Source organism: Stenella coeruleoalba (genome assembly GCF_951394435.1).
Source record: "Stenella coeruleoalba genome assembly, chromosome: 6".
NCBI lineage: Eukaryota > Metazoa > Chordata > Mammalia > Artiodactyla > Delphinidae > Stenella > Stenella coeruleoalba.
Genome location: NC_137151.1, coordinates 82077388 through 82086604, shown reverse-complemented (window position 1 = coordinate 82086604; position 9217 = coordinate 82077388).

Genomic DNA, 9217 nt, shown 5'->3' with positions numbered 1-9217 from the left:
AATTAATGGCATAATATGTTCATTTATTCAACCAAAGAATATATGAAGGGGTAGAAAGTAATGGACATAGGAGCAGCAGCTATTTTATATAGATTATTCGGATAAGAACTTTAAAAGATGAAGCAACATTTAGCACAGATAAGAATGAACTGAGTGAGGGAGACAAGAGGAAGTACTTTCTAGGCAGGGAAACACAAGCACAAAGTTCTGAGATAGAAATATTTTTAATGTGTTTGAGGAATAGTAAGGAGGTCAGAGTGATTTAAAAATAGAGAAGACAAGAAAGAGGGTTGAGGTGGGTCTAGATTACATAAGGTATCATATATCACAGCATGGGTTATGTTTTTATTCTAGTGTGAACCTTATTCTATTCAAGGCAATAGATTTTGTTTTTCTTGTAGATTCTCCTGTCTGAAAAACTGTGAAGACCTAATATATTCCCAAGTGTGGAGCAACCACTGCTACTGGAGGATAGAATCAATAGGGAGACTCAGAATATGAGCACATCTAGGATGGAGCTGGGACCCTGAAGTGCAGTTGAGGGAGTGAAAGACTAAAGGGATGATTGAGAAAGGATGGCAAGGGAGGAGTTGGAGGGTAGAAGAAGAGTTTTTAGACACTATCCAGGCTAGTGTGGTAAGAGAGGTAACTAGTGGGAACAGTAGGGGATATTTTGCACTATTCCCTTAAGTCATGAGTTTGTAGTCATCTAAAATAATATTTCTTTATATGTGTCTAGACAGCATGTTGTGTCTAGGCAATGCAAGAAAATATAAGCAGTTAACTTTGAAGGAAATTATCTACCATATTTATTGATCTGTGATATTATATCTGACCTTGCATGAATCATGACAAACTACATGATCAAATCAGGAACATAACAGCATGCTACCTGAACTATAGGCAGAATGGTGCAAAGAGAGAGTAGAACCAGTAGGGGCAGCCCTGGAGTTAGAAACACCCTCTCGGGGGAATCCACCACGGTGGAAACAGATATGACTATAGCGTTAAGGCGACTAGAGAAATAAAACTATAGATGAAAGGACATTTCAGAGACTTCCACTTTCAGCTTTGTCACTTAGAGAGTTTAGAAGTTGTCACTTCCATCCTTACAACAGGAAAATATCTAAGCAAACTGAAGTCATAACTTTTCTTGGACACATCCGTGAAATGAGGTTGCAAAGCAAACAAGCATCCCAAAATCTGGAGAGACAAGTGAGTTCAGAGAATTACAGTCTACATTAGCTTGCATGGAGCAGAAGGCTCTGGAGCCATAATTTGGAAGAAACACTTCAATAGTAATTTTGAAAAATTGCTGGAGGCAGAGTGCCCATTAGAGTGAGACCCACACAGGAGTTTCTCACTGTCAATAGAGAAAACCAAAGCCAATTCGTTAAAAAGTTCAATAAATTTGATAAACCTCTAGCCATATTAACAAAGAAAAAGAGAAGACACAAGTTACTAATATCAGAAATAAAAGAGGGGTCATTACTACTGATCCCATAACATGAAAGAATAATAAAAAATACTATAAATAATTATATAACCAGAAACTTGATAATTTAGATAAAATGAACAAATTCCTTGAAAGACACAAGCTACAAAAAGCTCATACAAGGAGAAGGAGATAATCTTCTTAGGAATATGTCTATTAAAGAAATTATTTCATTAATAACCTTCCAAAAAGGAAAAGGCCAGGCTTAAATAATTTCACTGGTGAATTTTACCAAATACTTAAAGAAGAAGTGATACCATTTCTCTAGTCCAGAAAATAGATTGAGTTAGGTATCTAGATTTAATTATTTACTGAAATAGAGAAGTGGGTAGACTGAGACAAGGATAAGAGTTTTCTGGGAGAAGCCATGTATCATATTTTGATTAAATTTAGGTTTCTCCAGAGTTCTCAATATGCTCTAGGAAGCTTTACTTTTCAATTAATTTGGGCAAAAGGGAAGAAAACAAAAGTATTACATTAACAGAAAACTCGCTACTAAGATAGATATCTCATAACTGAGACCAAATGATGGTGAAAGATTGGTGTAAAGCTTAGTGGGAAAATGTGGAACTACAATTAGTGGTAAAAGAAAAGGTTTAGGTCCAGGATTAGATGAGAAACACTGAAGCTGGTTATCTAGCAGAGGAAAAATATGAACAGTTATGCTGTTAGCATGAGTGTCCTATGCAGAAAATGGTATACATGACCACAAATTGCTGGGGAGTATAAAAGAATAATAGTAACCCACAAACTGATTGTGGATCAATTTATGTTTCCCAGTGGACCTTCAGAAATACCACTGGGAAATGATGTATGATGACACTGGAAATTTGCAGAAGGAACAAATGTTTCAAAATGTGACACATACTCAATTTTGTACAGCAAAACCACTGACCATTGAAAACCTATTTATAAAGGACTCAGACCCCCCCAAACTAATATTATTATGCATTAAGCCCCGTACTGGATAGCCAGAACTTAAGAAACCATTTTACTATTCGTAAAAACCAATTCACATGTTTTTTCCCATGAGAGTCCTATCTGGGACCTGGAATCTTGGAAAAGATATTTTGAGAGAAGTGACTGCCTGCTTACCAGCCCTCTACCCAAGTCCAACTCTGAGCAAGGAAGAGATTTTAAGAATACATTGCTATATAAACAATATTGCGACATACCAACATCATGTGCCTCTGATACAAGGCACTGAAAAGGACACAACATCACCCCAATGACATTCTTTACAAAATGTATAACTTGAATCTAATCATAGGAAAAATGCCAATTAAGTAAAAATCTACAAAATACCTATCTTCCACTCTTCAAAAATTGTAAGGCCAAGAAGATTAGGAAAATCTGAGAGAGTACCCCAGCACTCTGTACTTTCAGATCCTTGGCCAGGGTTAGCTTCACTGGGAATATCCTTCCTATCACCATTTCAGAAGATGTCTTATGTATCATCCAAAGTTCAGGGTCAAAGGCTCCTGTTCTTTGAAGAATTCCTGTGTGCCTCAAACAGGTTTGTCACTCTTCATTTTGTGATCTTCTGACATACTTTATCTTTCTTATGGCCAATTAGCATACATACTAGACTTGTACATATTTCTGCTCTCTTCACTACGGTATGAGTTTTGTGAGGACAGAGACCAGGTATTCTTACCTGCCTATATCCAGGACCTAACCCAGTACTGAATATATCATATGTCATATTTTGTTGAATGAAAACTTTATTTTTACTAAGCAGCTCGTTTTCTCCCCTAGAATAGATACTAATTACTGATACCATTAAAATTTCTCCAAGTTTCTAAATTCATAGAGCATAATGAAACAGAATATTTGATGAACCTTAATTCTCAGTAACACAGATAACTTTCCTGATAGGTTTTGGTATTTGTGGGCAGCAGGCTTGTAAAGGTGGCAATGGCCAAGGACAGTAATCTTTTATTTATTACATGCCACCTGGTATACTTTTCATATCAAACACTAGAACATAGTATTTGAGTTGTGAATAAAGGTTACAACCACTTGAGAAATCATCTATGCAACTGCACTAATAGAAATGAGTTGAAAGAAGGCAGGCTATTTAAAATATTCATTTATAATTTTGTAGATGAGAACGTTTTTTGATGTGGTTTTTGATTTCAGTTCCTTTGGGTTTTTCATTACGGTTAAAGTTGTTAAGAAAGTAGATCTTAAATGTTCTCATTACACAGACAGAAAAGGTAATTAGATGAGGTGCTGGAGGCATTAACTAACCCTATTGTGGTAATCATTTCATAATATATAAACATATCAAATCATGTTGCACATCTAAAATGTATACAATGTTATACATCAGTTATATCTCAATAAAGCTGAAAAAAGACATAATGATATTTAAGAAATCAGGGAGAGCAGTCTAAATGATTTTGGGTGTGTATGTGGGGAGCACTGAGGCTTCCTTGTTCCCACCCATTTCTTTTCACTGGGGAAAAACTGAGTTAAATTAGCAAAGTTATTTTCATGAATATTTTCAGCTACTTGAAAAGATTTCCTTTATGTTCTCAATGAGCCCATAAGATAAAGACAACATTTAGCAGGAAGCCATGTTGACCACCTTTTTTTAGTGACTGAAAAAGTTCTTTGGTAGTGTGCTAGTTAATTCAGAAACAGTCTGTGTTTCATTGCTCAGTCTACACAAGAAAAAGTATTAAAATATTCTACTACTTCATAAATGCCAGATCCCCTCCAAACCACCACCTTGGCTGATGTAATATATACATTTCCAGAACAGATCCTGGAACATCGTAAGTACTTTACCATCAGTGAGAGAGATGAAGTCAGTGATGAATAAATACATCAGCCTACAATGAAACATTTGGTTTAAGAGTTCACTAATTAGAAGTTTACTAGGTCCAGAAACTATGAAAGATTCCATTTTTAAAAGCATTGCCTCTGCTCCTGTTACATTTAGATTTCTCTTTGATACCAGGGAGTTGTATGCACATTCTTGCCTTTGCTCACTTTGTGTTTGATCATCTAGAATATCACCCAATTCATCTTCTATGTAGCATATTAGCTATTTTGAAAATTCTAATGGTGTTCAGATTCTTCCCTTTAATATTTCCTACAGCCATTCCATTATTTCAATCCCATTGATTTTCATCATCCTAATCCAGAAGCTTGAAAATCTCTGATGACCTTCTTGTCCCTATTCTACCTCTACTCCATCCATCAGCAATCCATCACTTATTATCTTTTCCATAACAAAGGCTCCAAATTATCTTCATGTGCCTCATATCTAAAGCACAATACGTAGCAAGATATACTTAATCTGTTTTCTATTATTCTACAGTATGAACCTTCCACAAACAAGCTAATGTAATTTTTTCTCCAGATGGTATTTTCTCTGTTTATTGATGACCATATTACACAGTTAAACAACAGAAGCTTTGCGTATTTGAGAAAACTCACATCAATTATTTGCTTCCTATTGGTTAGATTTTCTCTGACCAATTTCCTGTCTTTCTCTTAGGCCTTCCTTCCTCCTTCCCTCCCTCCCTCCCTTCCTTTCTTTTTACATGAAATCTACTCTCTTAACAGATTGATAAGGGTACACCACAGTATTGCCATCTATAGGCAAAATGTTGTACAGCAGATCTCTAAAAATTATTCATCTTGCATAATTGAAATTTTATACCCATTGATTAGCAACTAGTCATTTCTCCTCCCCCTCCAGGCCCTGGAAACCACCATTCTATTCTTTGCTTCTATGAGCTTTTCTCATGCCATTTCCTCTACCTGAAAATATTTTTTTCTTTTATCACTTCACAGTAAATGCTTCCTAATATATCTACCCTTACCAAAGTTCCCTTATTACAATAATGTTCAATACAACACTTGTTTTTGTCTTACCCTTAGCAATTTCCCCAATAACTAGTACAGTGTTTGAAATTTCATAGGTTCCCAATCAATGTAGGCTGAATACTACATAATGCTTTTCCAGGAATGCTAAGATTTATTATCTTCTCTTTATTTAAATTTTACATGACTTATTTGTCTGTATCACTTATTTCTGAGAACTTCTATTTTCTGATTCCTCAGAGAAAGATAGAACCAAGCTACCTATTATGTCACTGACTTGCAAGTTCAACATTTGTGAACTCCTTCCTTTGGGATCTGGGAGACATAAGGGCTTGGAAGCCTAGGTACTGAGAATTCTCATTCCATTCACAATCAGAAACTATGTTGGTAATACACCTGGGTGTATATGCTTATTAGAATCATAGATAACAAAAGAAAAAATTGTGTATAAAGATGATTGACACCAGGGGATAAGGTGGGGAGGGATAAATTGGGAGTTTGAGATTGACATATAAACACTACTATATATAAAATAGATAACTAATAAGAACCTACTGTATAGCACAGAGAACTCTAGTCAATACTCTGTAATGGCCTATATGAGAAAAGAATCTAAAAAAAAAGTGGATATATGTATATGTATAACTGATTCACTTTGCTGTACACCTGAAACTAACACAACATTATAAATCAACTATACTCCAATAAAAATTAAAAAAAAAAAGATTGGGCTTCCCTGGTGGCACAGTGGTTGAGAGTCCGCCTGCCAATGCAGGGGACACGGGTTCGTGCCCCGGTCCCGGAAGATCCCACATGCCGCGGAGCGGCTGGGCCCGTGAGCCATGGCCGCAGAGCCTGCGCGTCCGGAGCCTGTGCTCCGCAACGGGAGAGGCCACAACAGTGAGAGGCCCGCATACCACAAAAATAAAATTAAAAAAAAAAAAAAAAAAAAGATGATTGAGCTATTTAGACCAGAGTTAGAACATGATGAGAGAATGACATTCGTACTGTCAGCTACTTCTTTGGCTGGTGACCTGAATTGAACTAATAGAACAGCTTTTATCCTCTTTGTTCCTCAGACTGAAAATACCCTTGCAACACAGCTCAGTTATGTCTTTGAGAGCCTGACCTACATTGGGTCTTCTTGAAAGTACAGTGAGATAAGCAGACAGGGAAGCCTAAGGCCCCTCACTTCTCATGGAGGTGGACAGATCTAATATTTCCTTGGGATACATTCCTAATAAGAAATGTTACATTGCTTTCTTCTAGATTGTTGGGGTTTTTTTAAATTAATAAAACATTAGCTAATAACTTCTGTTCAGTTTTCTCTCCTTAATAGTAAAAAAAAAATAAAGTTTGAGAGCACTAATTTAAAAGTCCACAATATTGCTGCTTTAATTAAAGTGCTCCTTTTTTTGAGCTTCTTTGGATTGCCAGTGTTTAAGAGAACAGCTCTTCTTTTTTCTTCTCTGCTTCAGCTGATGCCTCCTCCATACCTTAGAAGGTTATCTGTCCTGTTCATTTCACAGCAAATCTAGCAGAACTGATGAGATCCAAAATAGGCAAAAGGTCATGATTCAGGTATCTAAGGCTGAGCAATCTTTTTCATGATTATTACAAATTAATCATTGCTACTGAACATAGGCAATTTCTAAATGTAAATGTTTCAGTTGATATTACTTCCGAATTTTAAGTAGTTCAATAAAATACTGAGTTTTACAGGAATAGTACCTGTTACAAAATACCTAGACAATACTGCATAGTGTAAGGACCAAAAATTAAGGGTGGAGATATTGGGGAATGAGGTGGCTTTGGGGATACCAAAAGGAAGCCAATTTTGTGTTCTGTCTAGCTCCTCTCTGCACCTTTGATAAAACCATTTGAATGGGATCATATTTGCTTCAGACAAAATAATGTGGGAGGTTCTTGTAAATATGTTTGGCATACTAGCTATTTTCTCAAATGCCAGTTAATTTACTCTTTTCTACTATTTCTTTCTCTCTCGCATTCCCATAAATATAAATCCTTGTACTAATGGAAATGTTCTCTAATAATAATTTTCTTTCTTAATTGCTTTAAGATCCAAGGAGATGATCTCTATTAATTGAAACTTTGCAACTCACATGTAATGGCAACTGTTGCTGTTAGTACTCAAGCTTTGCAAATGTAAACCAACACATTTGTGTCCTCCAATAAAGCGTTTCTATGTCATTTCCAACCTCACATAAAATAATGGACTCTTTCTACCCCCCTCTTAGTGCCCTGAGATAGAGTTCATAATTTAGCCTTTCCTAATTTCCAATCTAAAAAGTATACAAGTGGAAGATTTGAAGTTGTAAAATATCTGATATTCCATATAAACATTCTAGTGAATAGCTCTTTGTAAGAGTATGGAGCATTTTAGATACATGGAAGAGAGTCATAGCTATTGATGTTTTTGTTTTTATAAAATAATGCAAATGCAATGATTTACTTTTAAGTTTGATTATATGAGTACAAGAGAATTTTAACAATCATCTATGTTGAATACCATCACTGACAATTAATTCACTACCTCAAATAGTAACGTATTGGAGTTTCAAGCTTCTTTGATATTGTCCTGATAAGCCTCTTTTGTATCAAGCCTTATCCTACAAATTAAAAAAAATATTCATATTCTTACACTTAAAAAATAGCTTATTGTCATACTATTATGGTCACTTCCAGAAGTCACTCTTATTGACAGAGAATTTCTTTAAAAATGTGATTCTCGGGCTTCCCTGGTGGCGCAGTGGTTGAGAGTCCGCCTGCTGATGCAGGGGACATGGGTTCGTGCCCCGGTCCGGGAAGATCCCACATGCCATGGAGCGGCTGGGCCCGCGAGCCATGGCCGCTGAGCCTGCGTGTCCAGAGCCTGTGCTCCGCAACGGGAGAGGCCACAACAGTGAGAGGCCCGTGTACCGCAAAAAAAAAAAAAAAAAAAAAAGTGATTCTCATAAGTAAAAGCAATACAAGTGATATAATCAAAGCAAATTAACATCTCTTGGACTTAGTCAACTCTGATTGATTTAGGGAGGAAAAAATCAGTTATAAGGATAAAAAGTTAAAAAAAATCTGGGTGGCTCCAGAAAATAAGGCAGTAGGAATTGGAATCTTTTTAGGGGTTGTCATTAGAATAACTCTGCTCCAACTATTTTCTGCCCTTGAGTCACTCAGCTCAAGATTCAGTTTTAAAGGCTGATAGGCCTATCTGCATTTATGTGCCAATCCCCTTCATTTGGTGAAGTAGATAAGCGAAGCTTTTTGTTAGAAATTACTATTGAGGTCATTTGTAAAAAGTCACCATCAAAGAGTATTACTAAAGGAGAGAAATGGAATGTTACCCAGATAAAGACAACCAATGCCTGATTCAGCAGGCCCAGAACCCTCCAGCTTTTCTGCCTATGACTAGATACCTAAATCAGCACGACCTTCTGAGCAGGCCCAGTTGTCTTCAAATATACAAGAAGGTGACGGAAGAGTGCTGCTTTCACTTTAGGTATAAGCTGGTTTTTTTTTTAATCCTTTAATATTTGTGTAAAATTTTGATCCCAAATTTATTTCTATCAGCTTTTTACCATTAAGAATACTGAAGAAGGGCTTCCCTGGTGGCGCAGTGGTTGAGAGTCCGCCTGCCGATGCAGGGGACACGGGTTCGTGCCCCGGTCTGGGAAGAACCCACATGCGGCGGAGAGGCGCGTCCGGAGCCTGTGCTCCAAAACCGGAGAGGCCACAACAGTGAGAGGCCCGCGTACCGGAAAAAAAAAAAAAAAAGTACTGAAGAAAAAGAAATCGACTGACAGACAATACACAGACACACACACATATATATAGAGAGAGAGATATGTATACATACATAGTTTG